This window comes from Pleurodeles waltl, chromosome 4_2 (assembly GCF_031143425.1).
Source record: "Pleurodeles waltl isolate 20211129_DDA chromosome 4_2, aPleWal1.hap1.20221129, whole genome shotgun sequence".
Classification (NCBI taxonomy): Eukaryota; Metazoa; Chordata; class Amphibia; order Caudata; family Salamandridae; genus Pleurodeles; species Pleurodeles waltl.
In genome coordinates, this window is record NC_090443.1 from 26,858,639 (window position 1) to 26,884,293 (window position 25,655).

The 25,655-nt window shown below is 43.6% G+C and overlaps 1 protein-coding gene across 1 annotated transcript in view; it reads left to right on the plus strand.

Moving 5' to 3' along the window:
• IL27RA (interleukin 27 receptor subunit alpha) overlaps positions 1 to 25,655 on the plus strand; it is a 182,028-nt gene that overhangs the window by 53,082 nt on the left and 103,291 nt on the right. The gene's annotated exons all lie outside the window — the stretch shown is intronic.

Below are 25,655 nucleotides of genomic sequence, written 5' to 3' on the forward strand. Positions count from 1 at the left end.
CTTTCCCTTTAATCCCCCTTAATCTAAGTAACCACCCTGAGTCAAACTCCCATTTACGGTACGATCGTACCTGTGGTGGCCACGCCCCTCCAGGGACGCGGACGGCTTTCTGACGATCTCCCGACTTCTATGGGGCAGGGGCGGGAGGTTCCCTGAGTTTTTCTCCTTTCTGGAGTCGCTCCTCCTCGGCTGGGGAACCCTTGTTACCGGTCCGTAGGGTTCGCCGTTCGTCCTCTTTACTTCGCACTCCCCGAGCGTCTCTCTCTCTCTCCGTCTCTTCGTCCCTGGGTCCGTCTTTCTTTTCAATTTTCTTTCCGACGCAAACGGCGTCCGACGTCGTGACTCCCAGAGCTTCTCGGGTGCCCCGGGGGTATCCCTCCGCAGTTGCCGTATCTTCCTGCGAACCGGCGTCGGGAGACGTCCGGTTACAACCTCCTCCTTGGATGTTGGACTAAATAAATTGTCAATGGTATCTGCCAACTCTTTTTTAGGTTCAATACCTTATGACGTTATTTTATGCCCTAAGTAATCAATGTTGTTTAAATTGAACTGACATATTTCTGCTTTTAACATCAGGCTACTCTCTTTCAGTCAATTCAGTTCAAATAAGCTTTATTCGACAGATGTCATAAAAGCATACATATATAAAACAAAAGCAATACATTAAACATAAATTAAACATTAAAAGAAATAAAAAAGAATTTAAGACTCTGGTGGAATACATGATGATAGGACCATACGAGACAGGAAAATACAATATTATGTAGTTAAATGTCAGAAAGATGAAAGAAAAGAGGAGTGAAAGCTGTGAGGATATGTTCTGTTCAAAATAAAATTATAAAAGCACAAAAATAACTTATTTAGGATCACCCAACAGGTCTCATACTGCTATAGATATAGAATCAGCCTCTCAGTCATTGATAAAATGCATTCATTTCCTGTATCTAAAAATGGCCCATAAAAATTTAAACATGATGTTGCAAATGTATATGGTTGGCAAAGACTGTAAAAACACATAAGCTGTTCGACATTGTGTCAAGTCCATGGATCTCAGTAATGGCAGCAGAAATGTCTTTCTTGGCGAATAGTACAATGTACAAAATAAAATTGTATGGAAAGTACTTTGCTCAGTGGCCATGTCGCACGGGCATTTAGCCTTAGGCCTCGACCAGTCATTTGTGGTTTGAAAACTCACCAAGTGGTGAAAAAAAATCTAGCCTAAATCTGTGCTGTTCATTGCTCACCTCCTGCCAAGCAAGGTTAAGATCAACTGGTTTTTAAGGACATTTGGTTTAAGCAGTTCAGCAGATAGACTTAGGGGGTTATTACAACTTTGGAGGAGGTGTTAATCCGTCCCAAAAGTGACGGTAAAGTGACGGATATACCACCAGCCGTATTACGAGTTCCATAGGATATAATGGGCTCGTAATACAGCTGGTGGTATATCCGTCACTTTACCGTCACTTTTGGGACGGATTAACAGCTCCTCCAAAGTTGTAATAACCCCCTTATTTCTTCTAAATGTGACATACAGTCTTTTTACAGGTTTTTTCTTGTAACAGCTTGTAGTATTTCTGGTTTATAACAATAATCTGGGTGTGCCAAATCACACAAAGTTTTTTACGTATCCCAAACATAAGAGGACCTAAGACAATTCCTTATAATCTCCTGGTTCAGCTTGGTATACTCAGAAGTCCATAGCTTATGCCAAAGCAGATTCGGTTGAATTTTAACTAGGTTTGAAATGAGCAGGACCCCTAGTTCAGAGTGGCATACATATTATGGACTACTCTGTGGGAGAAAGAGAAGGTACTTCAGGAAGGCATTCTCTATCAGCTACAGTGAATCATGATTTACGTGCCCCCGAAGGCCTGCCCCATACATAGGTGTTGACATACAATTGGCCTTGTACACTGTTAATATCTCCCTGGTGGGTTCTTTACAACCTTGCACGCAAAGTTGCGCAAGGCTGCAACAGATTCCTGAAAGTGTAGCCCTCTGGTTCTACTTGTCATCCGCCATGTCCCTTTTACCTCAAACATGATCCCCAGATAGGAAAAGGATGTAAAGTAATCTATTCTGGTGTTGTTTATCATAAGGCTGGGGGTTTTCGGTACCACTTTCCCACACATCATAGCAAATGTATTGCTTTTATTAACTAATAGCCCCAGTTCCTCCATATAGGATACAAAGCATGTTAGTAACTGTTGCAGTGCAAGGGGAGTTCGCACCATAAGAGCAGCATCATCAGCATAAAATCGGATGGAAACAGTCCGGGACCCTATCTGGGGCAGGTTGTCACATTTAGCAGCTAATACCTTACCCAGACTATTAATGTATAAGGAGAAGAGGAAGGGTGCCAAAACACAACCCTGCCTTACACCCATCTCTATGCTAAAAGGCTGGGTACATTGCCCATTAGACCATATCGTACTCTGGCGCTGCACCCATGATATGTTTCCCTGTGAAATTGTGTGATTGGTTGGTCCACCCCCATGTTCCCCATGATTGCCCACAATTTACTAAGGATTACGCAGTCGAAAGCAGCAGTTAAATCAACTTAGACCAAGTACAATCGCTCTTGTTTGATAGTGGAGTATTTCTCGATCAGCATGCTTAGGTTCAGACCCTGTTCCACGGTTCCTACACCCTCCCAGAACCCATACTGTAAGTCCGATAAGACGTTCTTCTCTTGGGCCCATTCTTGTAGTCTGTTCAAAATAACACGACCTGCCACTTTCAGCACCAAATCTAGGAGAGAGATAGGATGATAACAGGTGGAGCTGTGTCTGCCTCCCTTTTTCTACAGGGATGAAATTTGGACCTTGCACTTTGCTGGATTTACTTACGTTTAGGGCAGTAATGATCTCATCCAAGGTAAATGCAAGTTTGATTGGGAAAATGACGGGAGAAAAAGAGTCGTTGTCTACTGTCAGCCTTAACCTGTCAGTAGGATTAGAATAAATGGTTGAGAAGTGGGTAATCCAGTCTCCCTCGCTAAAAGCCATTTCAAGGCGTGGTCTGGTGTCAGACTGAAAATAGGGCGAATTAATTACCCACCAAAAAGCTGCAGGGTCCTTACTAACTCTCGCTTCATGCAATTTACCCCATAATTCCTTCTTTGATACTGTTTTCCTCTGCATTAAAATGTACTTATAGTTTTTTCTGGTAGCATTGACTTCATTTAGACAGCGTGGTCGTTTGTGCAGGGCTAGTTTCAGCATACCTTGGGCTTTGGTACAAGGTTCATCAAACCACCCTCTCATCCTGTTGTTGCTACTGTCCCTACCTGTAATCACATGTCCCTCCCTCCTTGATATCCCCGGTAATCTTTTGAAAATTTTCAGTGATATCCTCGGGGTCAAAACCCAGATCTAGACAACTTTCAAAAGCCTGCGTACATCCACAAATCAACTTTTTAAAACATTTTTGGGGCTCAATCTATGACCAGCGCAGGGTATACCCATTAAGCCTGTTAATGTCCAGAACACCCACCGTGCAATAGTTGGGGAGTGGTGCTTGGGATAAAAACATCCATTGATGCCACATCCAGATCTTTACTCAGAGGATAGTGATCGCTGCATTCAATTGTGTGGGTGATCAAATTTCCAACCCTTGCGGTGTGTCTGTAGTGAAATGTGTTATGACCACTGACATCGTGTTGCACCACTTTGCACTTGGCTTAGCTGCCCACCGTCATATCAGTGTTCACCAGGTACAGGCTATTCAGTTTAGCCTTAGATGAATTCTGCCTATTGACTTTATCGTAGCATTAGACATGCCATGTTAAAGGCTGCCCGTCTTGTTTTTGTGCTTTTTCTCACCAAGGGCTTTGGTTGATAAGGATGTTCTCAGACGGAAGGGAACAGCCTTGTTTTGACCTGACATCTTGGGATTGTGGGCAAACCCCAACGTGTTATTTTCAAAGCATACCTAAACTAGCCAGCATGATTGAATCGCAAAAGGAGGGGGTTTTCCAGAAAGCTCTTTTGTTTTTTTAAGATATAAAAAGACCCCGTGTGACAGTGAGAGATGACGTGGCCTCAGTCAGGATTCAGACGTCGGATGCCTGAAATAGATTTCCCGTGAGGGCGGAGATCTCTTTCTCTTAGTCGAACGGGGTCATCGACTTGCTGGCATGAGAAAGATGAAGCACCTGACAGGCCCTGCATTGCAGGCGAGAATAATTTTGGTATGTTTTCATCTCATTTTTGTGACTATTTTTAAACGTGTGCCTTCAACATGCTAATGTCCTTCTTTGGACTAAGAAGTGCATTCCAGAGATTTTTTTTTCAGTGTATGAGTAGTTCAGCTTGGTAATTAGTTAAAAGCAAAACAGTGTCTATTTGTGACCAATATCTATCACTGAGTTTTTTCCTCGGCCATTTAATGTATTTTAAATGGAATTGGAGGGCACCAGATCTCGTTACATAATGTAAGGTTAGTACTAAATATAAGTTCATTCAGTTGCCCTCCCAGCATGGAGTGTGTAAAGCATGAGTACCCTTTCACTTAGACCACAAATCTTCTCCGAGCCCCTAGTACAAACTTCAGTATTAAAGTCTTCCCCCACAATAGGAATACCAAATCCTGGAATTTCCTATTCCTGAGGGCTTCGACATCCCTTTTTAGTAGAGTCAAGGCTGTTTTTACCTCAGGTTCCGGGATGTTATTATAAAAGTTGATTAATGCCAGCGCGAATGTAGCTGAAGTTTCGACAACACCGATCTGGTGGTAGGGTTGCGGTGGCAGCAAAGATATACTAGATGCCCTCAAGGTACAGATTCCCCCCTTTGCTCTCCCTGAGTTGAATGGTTCCTCCGGGGTATGATAGGGTCTAAAACCATTTAAATGGATTGAGTTTACTGCCCATGTTTCTTGTACACAGACTACAGTTAATCTATTAACAAAATCACACCAATCTACTATTACCACCTTGGACAGTAAGCCTGCCACGTTCCAGAATGCTACCCCTTGTCTTCCCCTCAGGAACAGAGTTTTCACAATTGACCAAATGGTCCTGAGTAGGTAGGTGGGGCCTGTCCATAAGGAGAGGGAGGGTGTTTTTAAGGTCAGTGGTAGAAGAAGCAGTCAAGCCAGGGATAGTTATAACGTTTGAAAGAGATGGTAAATCAGCAAGGATTGCAGATGGTACTCAGAGTCAGTCGTTCTCATCTAGGGTAGAAGAGTTGCATGCTGGATGATTGGTGAACCTGGGCCCCTGGCACTGGGGGAACCTGGGATACTTAAACTGAATGCAGGAGTACTCTGGTGCGCTTGTCCTTGCTTCTAAGGCGGCCAAATTATCAACCAAGCTCCTGTCCCTATGTTTCAGCTCAATCGTGTCAGATCTGGCCTTCTAACTGCGTCGATTAAGTTCTCACGTATTATGGAATAGCAGCCCCTAATGTGGTGGATCCAATGGATCGCCTTGTTTCTAACAGATTCCCACCCTTCCCTTTTGGTTGGCAGGTGTAATTTAGGGACGTTGGCCATTAGGGCAGTGTTGTTGGAATTGGATTGATTAGCATCAGACTGACCAGCGCGATTTGGAACATTATCTTTCATTGGTCTGGCAAATTGGTGGTAAAGTCTTGGTTTGTTGCCCGTGTTTAGGCTGCTGCGTGTGGGAGCCTGACAGAAGTTCTCAATCCCACCGCTTGCTGATGGATAGCCAGCACAGGGCACCAGACTGGCAGCAGCAGGGGAAGAAGCACAGTTGCAGGTCTTGTTACTGATGTTCAAGGGCAATTTGGTCGGCAGTGTTGAGAGACCTGGGGGATTAGGTGTGGAACTACCATTGCGGTCCCTGCTGACACATCTACAGATGTTAACTGTTTGACCATTGTAATTAAAGAATTAACCATGGATTTGAGCTCAGGCACCTCGTTCTTTAAAACATTTATGCAAGAGATCTACTGAACATTAGGCAGGTCTGGGCTTATGTTTATTGCTCCTGTGTTTGCTGTCCCACCCATCAATACACTTAGGTCAGGATCATCATGTGATATATCGTTTAGGGGGCAGAAGCGATTGGTGCAATGAAGGTGATCGCTACCAGCAGGTAATCGCTCATTCGCTGGTGCTGATGGAATGTGAATATTAGCTTTTCTGACTACTTCCTGCCCTGTGGGTGCTAGAACCCGTGACCCACAACTTTTTAACATATCTGGGATTTTCCTGTGGCCGTCCCTTGTCCTTACTGGGGAACACTTACTCCAAATGCCTTTAGAAGCTCTATCAAGAGTAGAAGTCAAGGTGTCCTCACAATCAACTAGAAGATTGTCTATCCTATCCATTACACAGTTACTTGCTGCATGCTTTTGCTGTTTGTGTTTTTTGCTGTGTGCCACCCCAGCCCGCCCTCGATCACTTTCCTTTTACCCATCACAACTGCTTTCACCAGAAGGTGAAACCTTAAAGATAAAGTAAGTCAATAGAGCCTTCCCCAAAGACTGTGACAAGACAGTCACTCTGGCAAAGTCTGATAAATAGTAGATGTTAGGGGGGTGGCCCAGCCTCCTTCGGGCTCCGACGGGTGTGGACGGGCCCACCCTTGGCCCGGACGCGCCCCACTTGCGTCCCATGCTGCAGGCAGCCACCTTGCGCTTTATTGCGCTTATTGGTCTGGTCAAGTGGGAGCAGTGGCTGAAGAAAATGGGCGCCTCCTGGGGCCACAAAGCAGTCTGGGATATGTAGTCCCTCTAGAATTGGTTACTGCGTCCTGCGCTGCAGAGTGCCCCTTCACGCTTTATAACACTGGCTTGTCTGGTCAAATGGGAGTAGGTGCTGAAGAAAATGGCAGCCTCCTGGGGCCACAAAGAAGTCCGGGATATATAGCCCCTCTAGGAATGGTTAGCGCGTCCCTGAAGTACTTCACGCACCCGTTCATTATACTCATCTTCGTTTACTCCATACACCTTGATACCATGTACTCCTTTCAGTACTTTCTATTGCATGTTGAAACACAGCTGCAGCTGAAATTAGGCAAATGGCATACAAATAAACTTATAGGTACCAAAAGGGGTGACAAACCCTGTCAACTCTTGTAAATCTTTGTGTAACCTCACTTGATGGTACGCCGATGTTAAGTCAATAGATGAGAAACAACTTGCCCCCTTCAGCATAGTCAGCATCTCTTTTATATTCGGCAAAGAATGATGGTCAACTATCACATTTATTCAGCTCTGCCAAGTCCACACAGAGCTGGACCTCGCCATTGGTTCTTTTGCCATAACTACCGGATTAACCCATTCCGTGGCCTCCACCTCCGCAATTATACCATTCTCTATCAATTTCTCCAACTCAGCTTTCATTTGACCTTTAACAATCATAGGTACACTCCTCACTTTGTTCACCACTGATGTTGCTGCCTTCTTTACTTTGATTTTTGTGTATGTAATCCTTCATACAGCCTAGTTTTCCTCGAAACACTTTAGGAAATTCCTGTTCGTACTGTGGCCTACCATTGTTTACTGTCTCCACTTGTTCTATGTGTTTGAGTTTAACTGAAGGATTCTCATTGGGGTCAAGAAATGCCATCAAATCCCTCTGGTGGAACCAACTAATGAAAGAGTCACCATGAAAATACACATTTTCCCTACCATTAATCTGTCCTTGAACTGTATTAATCCATTGAAATAACCTAACACATCCCCTACCATAACCCTTTGGACATATGTTTGGCTTGAATAATTTGACTTTGCCCTTAAGATTTTTCTCAAACATCTCTCTGGGAATCAGTGTTATCTTTGCTCCAGAATCAAACAACATAGAGGCAGACTCACCTTCATATTAAACAGTTTCTACAGGACCATTGTTGCCGTCCTTGACATGTAAAATTATTTCTTTGCACAAAGAATCATCTTCCTGTCACATGATTCATGAATTTTCTTTTTCTTTAGGCTGGAACGCCTGCAACACCTGGTCACATGTCCCTTTCTGCCACAATTCAAACAAGTGGCTTCCATCCCACACAATCTTTGTCATTTGCAAAATGACCAAATTATCCTCATCTGAAGCAACGTCCCTGATTTTTCTTCAGTTCTTTCCCATCTTTTTTGAATTTCTGGCTTGTAACCTGTTCATTTGTTTTTTGCATTGATTAACAGATTGTATAGTACTCTATTTGTTGCTCGTTCTTCCCTTTTTGTCGTGTCAACACATGCCAAGCTATGTTCACAGGTTTTTGCAATAGTAACAACCTCACTGAGTAAGGGATTATCTTTTTGCCAAAATGATTCTTTTGCTTTCTCTACATTACACCCTAGCAGGAAGTGATCTCTCAGTCTTTCTTCCTTATTTCCCCCAAATCTGTATGTTGAAGCTAACTTTCGCAACACCCTCATGTATTTTTTTTTTCTGACTCTCCAGATTTTTGTAACCTTTTGCTGAATTGATAGCTCTCTAAGACTGTAGATACTTTGGGTAGATAGTGTAAATCTAATTTCTTTATGTATATTTCGTAGTCATTTAAATCATTAGCGTAATCGGGTGAGAGTTCTGGTACATTTTCAAATACCTCCTGGCCCTTAGAACCCCAAAAATGCATCAATAGGGATATTTTATGCTCTGTGCTCAAGGAAGTACCACACACCCTTGCATAATGGGTGAACACAGATTTCCATTTTTTCCAAGGAATCAGTGGTTCACCAGGACTCATCAGAGAAAAATGGAGGACATGTTACATTCTGCATGAAGAGTGAAAGGACAGAGTTTCAATGTACAGAAATGCAATTCCGACTTCCTTAGATGTTCTGTTTAGTATGTAATACTTCAGTACTTTGTGTTTATGGGTGTGTCCATTGCCAAACAGTTCTTCAAAATTATGTTAACTGTAGCAAACTCTAGAAAATACCTACAACATTTGTCCTCTTGATGGTGTGCCCATCACCAAGCTCCTGTTGTGTTAATTGATGAGTGTCCTCGTCACTGAACACACACGTAATGAAGGAAGAGTATGTTTCTGGTGAGGCACTCTCCAATTATGTACAGTTTGGTGGGGGGCAAAGGTGTGCCCATCACCAAGCACTCGAAACTGGTTGCTTTGAAATGACTTGCTGTGGAGATGAGAGGTGTGCACGTCACCTAGCACTCTGTTCTCAGCAATGTAATTGAACTTGAATCGACAGCAGCGTCACCGATCCATCCTCCGCAATGTTAATGGACTTGAATAGGCAGCAGCCCAACTGACCAAAATGGTGCCCGTAACATAAGCACGTAGATTTCTATAGGATGTGAAGCTTTTTTCGTGGACGCGTGGATTGTATGATTTTGCCAGGAAATGGAGCTTCTTTTGAACGCTCCATGGTAACACACCGAAACTTAGGACTGTGCACTTTCGCAAAGAAATGCTCAAGCAGACAGACACTGTCCACGTGACCCTGGCTCACGTAAGTACTGTTGAGCTAATAAATTAACTGTAAGGGCAACTGCCATGTTTACCCCAGAAGCTTCAAGACCTAAAATCATGATGACTTTCAGGCGAATTAGCAAAGTCATAGCACATTAGCAGTTCTTTGAGACTCTCAATCACCATTACTTTAAGAAGTAGCTCAATTAGGAAAGCGTCTATGCTTAGCAAAAGAAATCACAGTAGGCTGTACCACAGGTTGCTACTCACCTAGTTTCTTCACAAGGCAAACCTGAAAATGAGGCATGAAATTAAACGGTATTCTTTCTGTACCCAAAGTGTGAGTTTAGGTGATGATGGATGACCTCTCCAAGTCGTCGCCAATGTAATAATGATGAAAGGCCCAGAAATGGTTAAATCTAATGTTTATTTAAGTAAAAGTCTAATACCTAAGCCTCCACAATTGCTTCTGCTTGCTAACCCATTTTCTCTTCAAATCACACTTTCACTCCATGGAAACCAAGAGCACGTTTCATTAGCACTATGATGTTATCACATTCTTTTGCCAGGGGATACTGCACAGGCATTCATAGAAGCTAAGGGTTTGCTTATGAGGAACCAGTAGATTGCTCATGAGGATGCTACTTTGCTTATGAGGGTACTACACACTCCTACACAGCTGCCATGTTGGCTATGCCCCCTTGTAGTATGTTTATATAGTACCTTGTTCTCATGATTGTATGTACCTGTGCTTGTTGTTTCATATTTCCTTTCCCTTACTCATTGTTTATATTCAAGTCTGTAATTCCATGTCATTGGGGAAACAGAATCTTTGTGATTGGGTTCTGGATTCCTGACGGGCAGTGCGAGACTGACTTCCACCCAGATCAGATGTGTATGCCTGCCGTGGACTTACAATAAGCCTCTTACCTGTTTCACCTACTTTCTGCCTGTGGAGAGTCCATCATTTTTTCCTCTTCCACTATTCTACATTTTTGGTACCAGGAGTGGGGTGAAGTTTTCGTTGGGAAAATACTTTGGAGCTGTTTGGAGTTTACTCGGAGAACAAGTCCACCGACCAGCATATACGTTATGGTAGAGTATTTTGCCTTGTCGTGATCGTCAGTACGTAAGATTTGTGCAGCGTTTAATTTCAACATATCCTGCTTTTAAATTTGGCGTTGAATCTTACCTGCTGAAGGCGCAAGGATTGTTTGGTTTCAACTCTCCGCGCGTGAGCTACCTGCGTGTGAGCCATTTGTTGTTTCAACAGTGTCTTGTTCTTCTGTCTGTCGTCACACGTCGCGCGTACTTCAGCACCAACGTGTCTACGCGCCAAGTTTCCGTGTCAAGTTACCTTGGAAACGAAGACGCTTACGTTCTACGCCACGCTTCCGAATTCTGGAAACTCGTCACCAAGGAGACGAGACGCGCAGATGGCAACGCGCGAAGGATCTTAGTAACAGTTTCCCGGCGATAAAATGCCTGTTTAACACACTCATTTTACTATATTATGCAGAGATTTGATTATTGAGAATCCAGACATTCTAAAGAAGTAAATAATATAATTAAACTGGACAAATTTTATCTTAAGGTGAATGATTTCCACGAATAAGTACAACAAATTTTCTGGGGAAAGTGTCTTGGCCTTAAGTATTTAGAAACTAAAATTGTTTACAAAACATCTCAAGTTTCATTTTTGATGTTATTTTCATCATAATTTATGGCGACCAGCAATTTAGTTGTTCAACCTCCACCCTTCTTATCTAAAAGTGGAAAACCGGACATTAAGTGGAGAGAATGGATAAGAATTTTTGAGAACTACTTGGTTGCTATTGATGCTAATGATTTTACTCCCACCAGGAAGTTGGCTCTTTTATTTAATCATCTTGGGGTGGCCGGGCAACGTGTTTTTGACAATTTACCGATTATTTCCCCACCAAGTGAAAGTAGTGGTGACACTGCAATCTGGAATGTTTATAATGAAGCGAAAGAAAGAATTGGAAAGCAATTTTCAGATGAGTACAATGTTTTACTAGAAAGGTTTAACTTTGCAATTTGCAAACAATCTATGGATGAGTCAGTGGATGAATTTGTGGCTTGGTTGCTATTGATGCTAATGATTTTACTCCCACCAGGAAGTTGGCTCTTTTATTTAATCATCTTGGGGTGGCCGGGCAACGTGTTTTTGACAATTTACCGATTATTTCCCCACCAAGTGAAAGTAGTGGTGACACTGCAATCTGGAATGTTTATAATGAAGCGAAAGAAAGAATTGGAAAGCAATTTTCAGATGAGTACAATGTTTTACTAGAAAGGTTTAACTTTGCAATTTGCAAACAATCTATGGATGAGTCAGTGGATGAATTTGTGGCTAATTTGCGTGTGTTGGCTGCAAGATGTGATTTTGGTGCTCATGTAGACATGCATATTAGAGACCAGTTTGTGTTCCACTGTTATTCTAAAAAATTCAAGAACGGTTATTAGCGTGCCGAAATCCTATCTTGGAGGAAACATTAGATATAGCTAAAGCTGTTGAAAGATCTATTGTTACCTCTAAAGTAGTATCTGGACACTTAGAGAATGTAGCAGTTGGTCAAGTAATAGAAAACTCTGAAGTTAACTATATTAAGGAAAGAACGACAAAATTCAATAAGAGCACACTACTTTGTTTCCGTTGTGGGTAACGCAATCATCTAAGCAACAACCAGTTGTGTCCAGCTTTAGGATTTTTTTTTTTTAAATGTCACAAAATTGGCCATTTCCAAATTGTTTGCAAGCAGTCTTACTGTTCTTACAAACCTAGTGGCAGTAGCATGAAAGTAAAAGTTAACAATGTGTATTCCAAAGGGGTACAGTCAGATGATGTAGATGACTGTGCTAATAGTCTATCCAATGTTGTCCTAACAGTGGACATTACCGCCGTTAGAAATATCAAGGGACCCATCTGCCAAGCAGTTATTGATTCAATTGAACTTTCCGTTATGGCCGATTCTGGCTCACCGGTCACCATTATTGCAGATGTTACTTACCGGAGATATTGGCCAACTACGAAAATATTGAACAATGCCGACATTAGCCCCAAGGCATTTGGAGATCATGACATTGAGCTCTTAGGGTATTTTTTGTCCTCTTTATCTATTTTAGGTAGAAGCGTCATGACCAAAATTTATGTAGCAGTGGATGGCAGGGACATCATAGGATGAAAAGACCTTGCGAAGTTGGGCATAGTATTACGTCCCGGTTTTGATAATCCCATTCGTTTAGGAGAAATGCCTATAGTAGTGTCGGAAATCAGTGTACCGGTTACCAACATATCAGAGTCTTTTACCAAGAAATATCCTGAGGTATTTGCTGATGTTATCGGAGTTGTTAAAGGTTTTGAACATTGTATCAGGCTTAAAGATGGAGCTGTTCCTGTTTCACATAAGGTAAGACCTATTCCCATCTCTGTGAAAGGGCAGCTCAAAGATCTTTTAGAGAAGCTGGTCAAAGATGGCATCATAACTCCCACAGACTCCTCTGAGTGGGTTTCGCCCATTGTTCTTACTAAAAAGAAAAATGGGGATTTGAGGTTGTGTGTGGAGCTAAGATCTTTGAATAAAAACATTATTATTGACTGTCATCCCCTTCCTCGTATACAAGAGATGATTGCCAGCTTGGGCACCTCTAAAATTTTCTCAACTATTGATCTACACTCTGCGTATCATCAGATTGCTCTTAGTCTTGATTCTCAGGAACTCACTACTTTTGTGACTCCTTTTGGGGGATATGAATATCTTAGACTCCCTTTTGGACTAGCTTCTGCAGCGACCGTTTTTCAGAAGTTAATGGATTCTTTGTTTGGCGATTTTGAGAACGTATGTGCTTTTCAGGATGACATTTTGATTCACACTAAAGACATGGAAGAACATGTTGTTGTCTTGAACAAAGTATTCTCTATACTCAAAGATTGTGGTATCACGATCAAGAGTGAGAAATGTAAATTCTTGGTCCAGAATGTAGAATATTTAGGACACTCTATTTCTTCTGATGGCATCAAGCCCAAACAGGGAAATGTGGAAGCTATCTCATATGCACCTTGCCCATCGAATAAAGATGAGTTACGTTCATTTTTAGGCCTTTGTGAATACTATTCAAGGTTTGTTGATGGGTACGCAATGTTAGTTCAACCCCTTAGAAATCTATTGAAGAAAGGCAGTAAGTTTCAATGGGATGAGCAAGTTATGGCAGCGTTTAATGCCATTAAAAAACTAATATTATCCGCTCCTGCTTTGAAGCCGTTTATACCCTCAGCCAAATCTTTTCTAGCGGTGGATGCTAGTATGAAAGGCTTAGGGGCGGTCTTTGGTCAATGGGTGGGAGGGCAAGAAGGCACTATCGCTTTCGAGTCTAGATCTCTTTCAGAAGCTGAGATCAATTACAGCACTATTGAGAGAGAAGCTCTTGCCTGCGTCTGGGCAGTATACAAGTTTAAAACCTATATTTGGGGTATGGCCTGTACTCTATTCACTGATCACAAGCCACTTGTATTTCTAATGGATGGGAATGGCTTAGGTAAAGCTTCCTCAAGGTTAGTAAGACTGTTATCTAAGTTGCAAGAATTCAACTTAGAGGTAAAATACCTTCCTGGAGGGAAAAATATTAGGGCGGATTGTCTCTCCAGGTTGCCTTTGCCTTTACCTCTGAATGTTACGGAACATGAAGACACGGAGTGTGTAATTGGTACTGTAGACATAGTTTCGGCTTCCGGAGGTCTATTTTCTGAGCAGGATTGGAATTCTGACATGTCAAGAGACTCTGGGGGTTATTACAACTTTGGAGGAGGTGTTAATCCGTCCCAAAAGTGACGGTAAAGTGACGGATATACCACCAGCCGTATTACGAGTTCCATAGGATATAATGGACTCGTAATACGGCTGGTGGTATATCCGTCACTTTACCGTCACTTTTGGGACAGATTAACACCTCCTCCAAAGTTGGAATAACCCCCTCTGTCTTGTCAGAGGTGTTGTTTTATATTTCTCATGGTTGGCCCAAAAATCAGAAGTTAAGTGGGGATCTTAACACTTATCACCAACTTGCTGCTGAATTATCGTGTGAGAATGGTGTGTGTATGAGAGGCCCTGTTTGCATTCCCCCTTACGGTTTGAGGCTTTCGCTTATAAAAGCAGCTCATGAGGGGCATCTAGGTATTTCAGCTACTTGTAAAAGGTTAAAAGAAAGGTATTGGTGGCCATGCTTAGACAAACAAGTATCGAATTTTGTGGACCAGTGCACTTTTTGTGTGGTGTCTGGTAAGCATTGGAAATGCCACAATGAACCTTTGCACAATATTCCTTTTCCTAATGGTGCCTGGGAAAGCATTGCCATAGATTTTTCAGGTCCCTTCAACCTCTTGCCTAGAGATATGAGACATATGATTGTTGCTATTGATTATTTTTCTAAATGGCTATACTACACGTTTGTGGAACATGCTGACACAGAATCTGTTATTTCATTTTTATCTTCTCTGTTCTATTTAGAAGGCCCACCGTCTAACATTGTCACGGATAATGGAGTTCAATTCATTTCCAGTAAAATAGAAAACTTTTTGCTCAAATTTAACATAAAACATTCATGTGTGGCTTTATACAGTCCGATTTCTAACGGACTCGTGGAAAGGGCTAATCGGATTCTTAAAGAGGGCCTTTAAACAGCGATTGCTACCAATTGCAACGTGAAAGAATTCTTAAATGAGAAATTATGGGCATACTTGAATACTCCGCATTCCACCACAGGTGTTTCGCCTTTTGTTTTGCTCAGAGGGAGGGAATCTAGATCCAAATTAACACCTTCATGGATGACCTCTTTTCATAAGGGTATGAATGTGGATGTTGAAGTACTGAAACAGAAAGTTTCTGAAAAACAATTTATTCAGAAGCGTAACTATGATTCTCGGAAGAATGTGAGTGAGGTAATGGTTAATGTGAATGATTGGGTATTAATCAAGAAACCGTGTAGAGTATCCAAGGGAGCGTCTAGATATTCGTTACCTGTTAAAGTTGTAAGAGTTACTAAATCCGCTGTGTAGCTGGAAGGAAAGGGGTGGTGGAACAAAAATTCCATTATTCCTATTTCCTCTTCGCAAGCTGATATTTTCAAACAAGTATATGCTGGACGTGAAGATGAAGAGGATGCCAGTTCTAGTGCTGCGTTCATTGACAGTTCTACTAACGACAAGATGTCCAACCATGCACTGAATGATTCTAACTGCCAAGCACGTACTTCCTGTCATAGTCTGCAGAGAGAGGATGATCCTGCTGTTTCTTCTTCTTCTTTGTTGTGCCCAGCTTCTGAAATACTGCGTACACGCAGCCATAGACTGGTTAAACTTCCTTCGAAATACAATGATTATCTTTTAAAGTAAAAGCATATATATTCATGGTTGTTTTTATTTTTGCTTTGTGGAGGGGGAAGATGATGTAGTATGTTTATATAGTACCTTGTTCTCATGATTGTATGTACCTGTGCTTGTTGTTTCATATTTCCTTTCCCTTACTCATTGTTTATATTCAAGTCTGTAATTCCATGTCGTTGGGGAAACAGAATCTTTGTGATTGGGTTCTGGATTCCTGACGGGCAGTGCGAGACTGACTTCCACCCAGATCAGATGTGTATGCCTGCCGTGGACTTACAATAAACCTCTTACCTGTTTCACCTACTTTCTGCGTGTGAAGAGTCCATCGTTTTTTCCTCTTCCACTATTCTACACCCCTGTGACTCTTTTTTTAGCTGAGAGAACTTTGATGGGTGTCAAACAGTTAGTGGCCACATTAATGCAAGACTCTGCGGCTTCCAGATCTTAGTCCATATTCCCTATCAGTTGAGGCAGAGAGGCAGCAATCGCTTCTGCAAACTCCCATGGCTTGATTTTGTTCCATGCATGATGTTCAAAACAGTGCCTGCTGTCTGATTCTAAAGATGCATCCATTGCCACAACTGAAGGGAATCAAAATGTTATCAGATCAGCTTCACTGTGTCCCTGTATAGTCCCCCACAGTAATGGATTGATTGAAAGAGGGAACAGGATGTTGAACCAATTGGCACTCTCTTCTAAATTAAATTTGCATAAGACAGTCTGACATAGGACATAGAGCTATAACTTCACATCTGATTCCACCACAAGAATCAACCCATTCAAACTTTTGAGGCTTTAGGATCCAGTCACAAGTTTAGTTTCACACTTTATCACAATAAGGATGAGGTAACAGATTTGTTTGCTGTGAGGAAGCATAGAACATGTGCAGAAGAAAAATGTATAATAATGAAAGATATGTTAAAGCAAACTGAGTTGGTTTTGGGGATTGGGTAAGAATTCCACATCCTTGTGTTGTTCTTAAGAGCAAATCTAAGTTTAATTCTCCTACATGTGTGTTGAATGTGAGCAACTGTTCAATAAAAGTGCTTGATGGTTGTTAGTGGAACACAAACGTGGAAAAGGCAGACGATTGTGAAAATGGAGTGGGTGATAGATACCATCACATTGTTTCCTACTTTTCATTTCCTGTGGAAATTCCCAACTCAGGAATTGGTATTCAACAGAACGTGTGGCATGGGTCCTAATGGCAGTACAGTAATTATTAGTAAGGGTGAGCACTGTTTATTGCCTCATATATCACATGGCTCTCGTGCAGCTGAAGTTGTATCCTCTGTGTTTATGGAGATTGGTAGCTTTATGGAACAGGTTGCTATTTGTGAGATGTCATCTCCACTAAGGAAATCTTCTAGAGTTACTAAGAAACCTAATTCTTCAAATGACTGTGCTATTTTGAGTTTATGCAATGTTTAGCCACTATTATGTTTTATGTCTGTTGGTTAGTTTTATTGTTCTCCATTGCTTTTTTGTAAAGGAGGGAGGTGTGTTATATATGGGTGACGTTGCAGTCGCATGTTTTATAGCAGTTATATTTTAATGATGCTGTGTTATTGTGCATATGGCACGTGGCAGACGTGTGTTGTTACCCGCATGTCAGACGTGATGGGGACATACCAAGGGTTCCTTAGATAATGGGCGGGGACATGTCACAGGCATGGCTGGCACTGTTATGCAGATAAATTTCTTTAGTAAATCTTCAGATTACCACAGTTATGATCCTTTCTGAATATAAGTAGACCCTATTTCTGGTACTCATATGGCAGCTGCTGCAGTTGTTGCCATTACCTGTTAGTCATTGAGGTGCTGTGCGCCTACTGCCATCTGAGCTGCGGGGCACGAGTGGCTCAGTCCTTGCGCTGTTGCCCCTTTCACCCCCCTTCTACTTCATCCGCTCCCTGTCGTGGGGTTTTGAAGTATTCCGGCACCTGTTGTTGGAGGTGCTAGACTTAATAAAACTGCAGTCAAAGTAGAGCCGTCGCTGTCATTGTAAGGGAATATTTTATTTCCCCCACCCCATCCTCCCACATCTAGCTGTAACTTGACAAACTACTTTAATTTAAGTGACTCTCCCTACCTGTCATCCTAGGTTAGAAAAGTTTAATGTCTGTTTTAAGTGGGGACAGTAGGCCACAGTTCTCGAGTGAGACACAAAGGCCTGCTTGGTAGCCATCCTTCCCAAATGATTCTTGAAATGATGTGGGATACACAAATGGTGAATAACAGCCACAGAGTATGTTACCATAACGAGGCAAAAGATCCTTTCAGCATCTTCTCCTGCTGCCAGGTGCAGCTGCTCTGAGTGCCACCCACAATATGCCACCTGACGTCATAATGAGCATTGTTCTAATTTTTCCAGGGCATTTGTGTGAACCTACTAGCGGGGGCACGAGTTGCCACAGATCTCCATTGTTTCTGTCTTGAGTGACGACAGCTGTTTAGTTAATTTGTGTGAGAACAGAGTCGAAAAATTCCTGTGTTAGCCACACAATAACCACTTAGGGTCGATAAAAGGACCCCTTCTTGACTATCAAAAGTGCTATAGTATTTCCCCATCTCACCCTTTCCTGCAGTGGTACATGCCTTCTGTTACATAGATGTTTCTTTGTAAATTCTAGTGTTTTGGTGTGGTCACAGGTGGAACTGTGCTGCTCTTTGTGGATGAGAACCTGACTCGGGGCATGAATATTTTGGTGCATGAGAGAAAGTGATTTCTTTTGGAGAACCTGGTCTTGCACCTTCTGGTGTTTGCATGCTTGAGCTGAGAAGTTTGTTTATAGGCCTGTGTGCTACAGTGATGGGCCCTCCTGTGGGAACCCTCTCCTTCTGCTGTGGTCGCTGCCAGGCTTCTCTTGGAATTGTGCTGTATCTGCAGGTACTGGGCAATAGGGAAAAAGGGCCCCAACCAATATCTTGTATTACGAGATATTTGCTGCATTTGTTTGCACTATTAAGAATTGCCTTGTTTATGTACTTACAGAGATGGGGAAACTCAGAAGCGGTTTACTTTTGCCTGCGACTTGGCACAGCTCGCTCCTGACAGCAGGGTGGGACTACGCCCCCCAGCTAACACGTGGACGAGGGCGGACCCTGGGAATCTTGCAAGTGCTCTTAAAGTACTTCACCTGCCTGCCGCGCAGGACACTCAGAGGCGGCTTCCCTTTGCCCGCAACTTGCTGTAGCTTGCTTATGACAGGTGGGGTGGGACAGTGTCCCCCAGCTAACACCTGGACCAGGGCAGACCCTGGGATTCTTGCAAGTGCTCTTGAAGAGCTTCACCTGCCCGCTGCGCAGGACAGTAGGAGGTGGTTTCTTTTTGCCTGCCAGTTGCTGCAGCTTGCTCCTGACAGCTGCAGTGGGATTACGTCCCCCAGCTAACACCTGGACCAGGGCGGACCTTGGGACTCTTGCAAGTGCTCTTAATGAGCTTAACCTGCCTGCAGTGCAGGACACTCAGAGGTGGTCCCTTTTGCTCGCAACTTGCTGCATCTTCCTCCTGACAGCGGGTGTGACACTACGTCCCCCAGTAAACACCTAGACCAGGGGGTACAATGGGACTCTTGCAAATGCTCTTACAGAGCATCACTTGGCCGCAGCGCGGAACTCGCCCAGGTGAAGACCGGGCCTAGACGGGCCCATCTTAGGCTGTCATAGCCTGAAAGAGACAGGCTGGGCTATTCCTCTTGATTCCATTTTACTTCGAGTTGTACGTCCTTCTTAAGTTCCTTGCTCACTTATATATGTGCCATAAGGGAGAATGCTAGTTTGGTTTACCTTGAGGCCTCCCTTTAAAGAATGGGGAAAAAGTCTTAAAAGGAGGGGCTCCAGCTATCACGCCGACAAAGAAATTCACTTCCATTGACTGCATGCTAGAGGGGGCAATCAGAGTAGTAGCTACTAATATTGTGCTGTCTGAAAGGAAACTATCCTTAAATCCAGTCTCACCTGCACCAGCCCCCTCTTCTCTAGTTGAAGCCCCTCTAGACTCAGAACTGATGCCCCCTCAAGATCTTTCTCACAAATGTAGTTCCCCTTTAAAACCACCTTCTTGCTTATGTTTAAAGAAGTCTTCTTTAGATGTCATTAATCCACTATCCCTTGCTCACCTAGAAACGTATTTTATAGGAAACAACCAAGAAAGAGAACCAAGAGAACTTATCCCCCTAAACCTCACCAGCTCTCTTCAGAGACAAAGCCTCATGGTGCAGTGATTCCGCCCACTTGCTGAGCGAGACTTCTATGGGGCTGACTACTTGCTTAACGGGTAAGATCATAGAGGCATGTGTAACCTAATTTAAAGATGCCTTAAGAATGGAACTGGCACCGCTAATGGCCCGACTTAATGATTTGTATTTAAAAATGAATGCCCTGATGCATCTGCCATCTCTAGCGAGGAACAATAGTTATCCATCATCTCCTGCTCCGTCTTCTTCCCCTGTGCACCAAACTCGGGGAAGATTAAAATCCGCATCTGTCTCAGCAATTACTTACTCACAGAAATTAACAAAAGGTGAAAATCATCTTCCCTTGGAGTGCACTCCTTATTTAATTGTCCTCAAGGACGTCCCAGAAATTCTTCCTGGTGCAATTAAAAGCCATTTGTCCATGAAAAATAAGTCTGTGATCTGGATAAGAAAGAATTTGAGATGGCCTCATGATATAGCCGAATATGTCATCTCAATAAGAAGAACCCCATGGCTTGGCATCCATCCCAAAGATTGTGAAGGAGACAGCGTACTGGTGAATTTTAAAACACCCATGCTAGTAGGCTAGCTTCTAAGATGTTTGAAGAACCTGCCCATGACAGCAGGGAAAATAAAGGCCATCTCTTTGGGCTATTTTAATAGACATTTGTCTTCCCTCACACCACTTAGTGGATTAGTAAATTCCCAAGGCACAATCATGGATATCACTGGTCAACCAATTTTTGACGTGCCAACTACTAATCATTTTAGGCCACTAACATGCTTGGACGCCCAAGACTGATGGTGGCTGCATAATGCATCTGCTGAGGTTGTTCACATCAAAAGCGGTGTCCTAAGGAGGTGGCAATCCCGTCTTCCACACCGAATGCAAACTCAGTCAGTGTTAAGGGAGGGAGACGGTGGCTATTTCCCACCCAACCCCTCCTTGGTAAATACATTATCAAGAGGTATTGGTCTATTTTCAAGGCCAGACGAATGATCAGGTGGTTTGGGCCCCTTTGTAACAACCCCATCGTCTTCAGCTAAAATAGAAGGGTCACGCGCCCTTTTACCTGTTGTGTCTTCATTACCAACTATACCCCAAACCCAGGAGGCCTTGATAGTAGACTATTCCCATAGCGGCAAAAAGTTGTTGCCACTGCAGCAAACAACATCCTTACTTGGAACATCTCAGGTCTCAAGCCTAACCTGCAAGCAATGGACTGGATGGAGTATATTGATCAATTTGATCTTTGTTTGTTCCAAGCAACATGGGCCACAGAACCTTTGTACATATTGGGTTATGCTACATACTATATCCATGCTCAACCATCCATTCGTAGTAGACCATCGGGGGCGTTTTGATTTGGGCAAGAATAGATTTTAATTTGCCATTGTGACTCTAGATTTTGATTCATTAGATATCCTGGGCCTCAACATTTGCTTTCCAGGAAGGTCTTGTACGTATTTGTATAATATCTACTGTAGACCCAGAAGTAGTAGTACAAAATCAAATACCCTAAGTCTTGCTACGCTCTTTAAGTACAATTAGTCCTAAATATTTGAAAATAAAATAAATTTTGAACCCAAATGTGGCTATGATATGATTCTCTAGGAGGAGGATTAATGCTCGGGCATACCCTCTCATTTTCAAACGTTTTGTCCCGAGCTCAGTAGCGGCCATGCAGGTTCTCCACCTTACGCCATCCACTGGGCTGAGAGCTTGGAATGGTAGATCTGTATCTGACAGGCATGGAGTACCTACTTTCAGAAAAGGCCTGCCAGCATCCAAATCGTGCTATATTTTGATTAAAGCCTCAAGGTGGGATATGCCAGTAGGCTTTAAGATTGATCATAAGAAGGAGAGCAATCACTCTCTTCTCCATGCCAAAGTTGCGAAGAGCTGGACCACTGTCTCCTATCTCCCATTGCCTTCAACTGTCATTCCAGTAATAGAAAAGAATCTCAGGTCCATTAAATGGCCCTTAGTCTTGGGGAACCTTGAGATTGTAACTGATATATATAATGCTTTTGTGAAGGTTCTAGAAGAAGTACCTACTCCAGCTAATATTGCGGTCTCTATAATAGATAAACATACTGAGCTGGTAGAATCCTTGAAATTTATTTTTTATAAACAGATGTTATTGCTTTTCAATTTCACATACAAGGTACATGCCCGAAGAGGTCTCCGTCTAATTTGTATATTGACGTTGATTGCACGTAAAACATCAGAGTATGGACTTCGATAGCAGTATTAACATAGGGTAGAATATGGTAGCACAACATGCAAAAGGATCAGTTCAACGCATTAAAAGTGGTGTAAGTTAACAGTCTCTGGAAACTGCCCCGTTGGGTGTGTCCTAGTGTAAGCTTGCTCTTATCCTTTAATCGGTATGTTTACTGCTGTAATTGTGGGTCCGAAAGGGAGATCATGCAGCAGTGTGTGATGAAGTGTGATCTCCCATGTGTAGAAATTCAATGTTTCATCCCTATAGAATAAGCAGTGTTGTGTATAGGGTGTTCCCTCATAAGTATAGCCATTAAGATGATGGGCTGAACTCATGGGCCATCCTGGTGGCCATCAGTTGACCCCCAAATCCACCTCCCATTTAGCCTTCAGTGCTGTTAGTGGGACAGTGATGTCTTCCTTCAGTCTCTTGCAGAAGCAATCAACTGCTTTATATGTCCCTTAGGCAGTTAACCCGTGTTGAAAGCATGCTGTCTGTCATGGTTCTGCTAGCCCGGAGTTCCAGCGTTTTACAGATAGCTTCTGTAAGGGCCAAATGGAGAAGGAAGTGGCCCCTGGTGAGACCATAGCGAAGGCTGAATTATTCGCAAGATAGCAGAACCCCCTCCTCAAAGAGTGTCCCCAGTGTTGTTGCTCCTGCCTCTCAGTAAGTCTCTAGCCTACTCCAATCCCCTCCGTGGCGTAACTCCTCTAGCAAATTTGCACCTTTCAGAGACTTCTCGTCCAGCAGCGCTGCATAAATCGGAATTCAGCAGTGTCTTTGACTCTGGCTCCCTGGAGTCTAAGGAGAACCCCAGCCAGTACAGCAGGCTCAAGGGTTGTTAGGCGTATCTCTCTGCCTGGCTGTAGTCTGCTGGCCTCCCATTGAGTGAGCCATTGCAATGGAGCTGCCAAGTAATAGGTCTCAAAATCGGGGACTGCCAACCCCACCCCCACCCCCCAGTCGTCAGTCGGTGATGGGTGGTTAAAGCCACTCTCCTGTGACCCGGGCCCCAAAGGAAACCTGTGACAAGCTGATCAAGATCTCGAAAGTACGACCGGGAAATATAATAGCTGGGGAAGTTCCACCATCTTCAGCAATGCCAGCCTGCCTGCTGCAGAGCGTGACAGTGTCCCACAAAAGCCAGCACTGGCTCGAAGGGTCCTGATTATTTTTCCCACATTTCCTTCGAACCGCTCAGCTGAGTCACAAAATATATGGACCCCCAGGTAATGAAGGGATCTAGGCATCCACTGCAGGGCCCCAAACTCCCTTGGGCGGTGTCTGGGCATCTACTAAGGAACAAACAGGACTTGTGCCAGTTGACGCAGAGGCCGGAGAGAGTCGAAGTGTTCTAACAGTGCACGGGCATCTCTCAGGCTGTCTTGGTCATCGCAAAGAAAAAGGAGTAGGACATCTGCATGCAGTGCCATGTAATGTATGTGGTCTCTCGTCTTAAGGCCCTGGTATACTGTTCCCATACAGGTGCAACATGCCAGAGGCTCCATGGCGAGGGTAAATCGCAGGGGAGAGAGGGGACATCCCTGCCTGGTGCCTCTCTCCACGTTATAGGTTTCTGATATCATCCGACGGTGCGGACCCTAGCTGACGAGTTTGTGTAAAGCAATCGAGTCCTTGCGATTAATTCCCAACCTAACCCCAGCCATGCTATGACCCTATAGAGGGAGGGACATTCTAGGCTATCAAATGCTTTTTCTATGTCCACCGACAATATAACTGCCCTAGTTTTGTCATACGTGTCGTCACCAAGTATCATGCACAGGCAATGAATGTTATGAGCTGTATTGTGCCCTGGTATGAAGCCTGCTTGGTCTTTATGTATAAGGGTGAGCATATAGGGTAGAAGGCGTGTAGCCAGAATCCTACTCAAAATTTTATAATCATTGTTTAACATAGATAATGGTCTATGTGCCTGTTAATCACTTGACTCTTTCCCAGGTTTTAGCAGGAGGACTATTAATGCTTTGCAGATAGACTGCGGTAGAAGCCCCGTGGCCTTGGCAATGTTGAACACATCAACTAATTTAGGACTTAAGGCATCGGCGTATATTGCATAAAACTCTATGGGAAGCCCGTCAATTCCAGGTGTCTTATTTTGAGCTATGGTCTTAATGGCTGTTTGGGCCTCTTGGATGGTAGTTTCCCCACTGAAGGCCTCTGCGGTTTTTCAGGAAACCTCTGGAACTTGCAAGGAGGCCAGGAAGGTGTCTATGCGCTCACTGGGAGTTTGGCGGTGCTACTATACAGCTAGGCATAGTAGGTATAGCATTTGCCATTAATATTTTGTTGGCTAAATTTTCTGGAGCCGTGATCTGCCATAAGCTCCACAACCATTGACCCTCACTTTGCTGGATTTGCTAGCCATACAAGCAGGGGGCGAGTGCGATCCCTCTCTGCGTGGGCCCGCACCAGATAGTTTCGGCAGTCAAAGCATTGTAGTCTTTCGACCTTTTCAGCTACTTTCTCCTTCGGGCAACTCAGGCTGCAGCTCTGGCTTATCTGGACGGAACTTCTCGCATGCCCTCAGCGCCACCTTAGCATATCGTCCAGGGTCTCCTGTATCAATGTTCCCCGGATCCCCATGGCCTCTGAGATGCACTTTCCTCTCAGTACTATCTTAAATGCATCCCACTCCTCTACCCCAGGACAAGTAGGACTGCCCTCCTCATCCAAACTTACGCAACTCAAACAGAAGATAGCTGGTGTACCCACTAAGTGTTCAAATGAAGGGGTCTGGCAATATTGAAAGTGAAACTGTACAGCAGAAAAAAAAATAGGTTCCAGGCTGGCAACAGGTGCTTCACTGCTAGGAAGTACAGCAGGTAAGGTCAGAGAGAGTTATGGTTACTCTTATAGGTGCAGGACAGCTGGTCCAATAACATAGCTCAGTGTTTGTTCTTAAAAACACTTTGTCTGCTGTATGCGATGTAATCACAGGTAGTGCAGGAGCAGACATAGTCCTGGCCCTCCTCTGCCTCCATTGATATAGGTGTGTCCTCTCCTCCACCGCTCAGGGCTGTGACTGTCACCACTGCCAATCGCTGATCTCTGTGGGCTTCTGCATCTGAAGGTGTGCGGCCCCTAAGAGTTCGTCTCCATCGCTTCTTTTTTTGCTCTTACGGCCGACTCTCCCTGGAGGTTTCCCAGCTTGGTGCCAGCTCGGCTCTGCATGTCCAACCAATCCCATAGGTCTTAGGGCAACTGGCAGAATAGCGCACCTTCTGTAGTCATCACTTGCAGTCTAGCAGGGAATAACACGGCATATTGCAGTCCCAACTGACGGAGCTGTTTCTTAAATCATTATTTTATGGTTGTCCTGGTGAATGTCTCCTTTTGTCCTAGTACAGGGTGTGGTGGGGATCCTGGCGGTGGTGCGCGGGCAGGGACTCTGTGAGCTTGTTCCAGTGCATAAAAGGGGGTAAGGCCCTCTGGAGCTATCTCCTCTCGAAGCCATC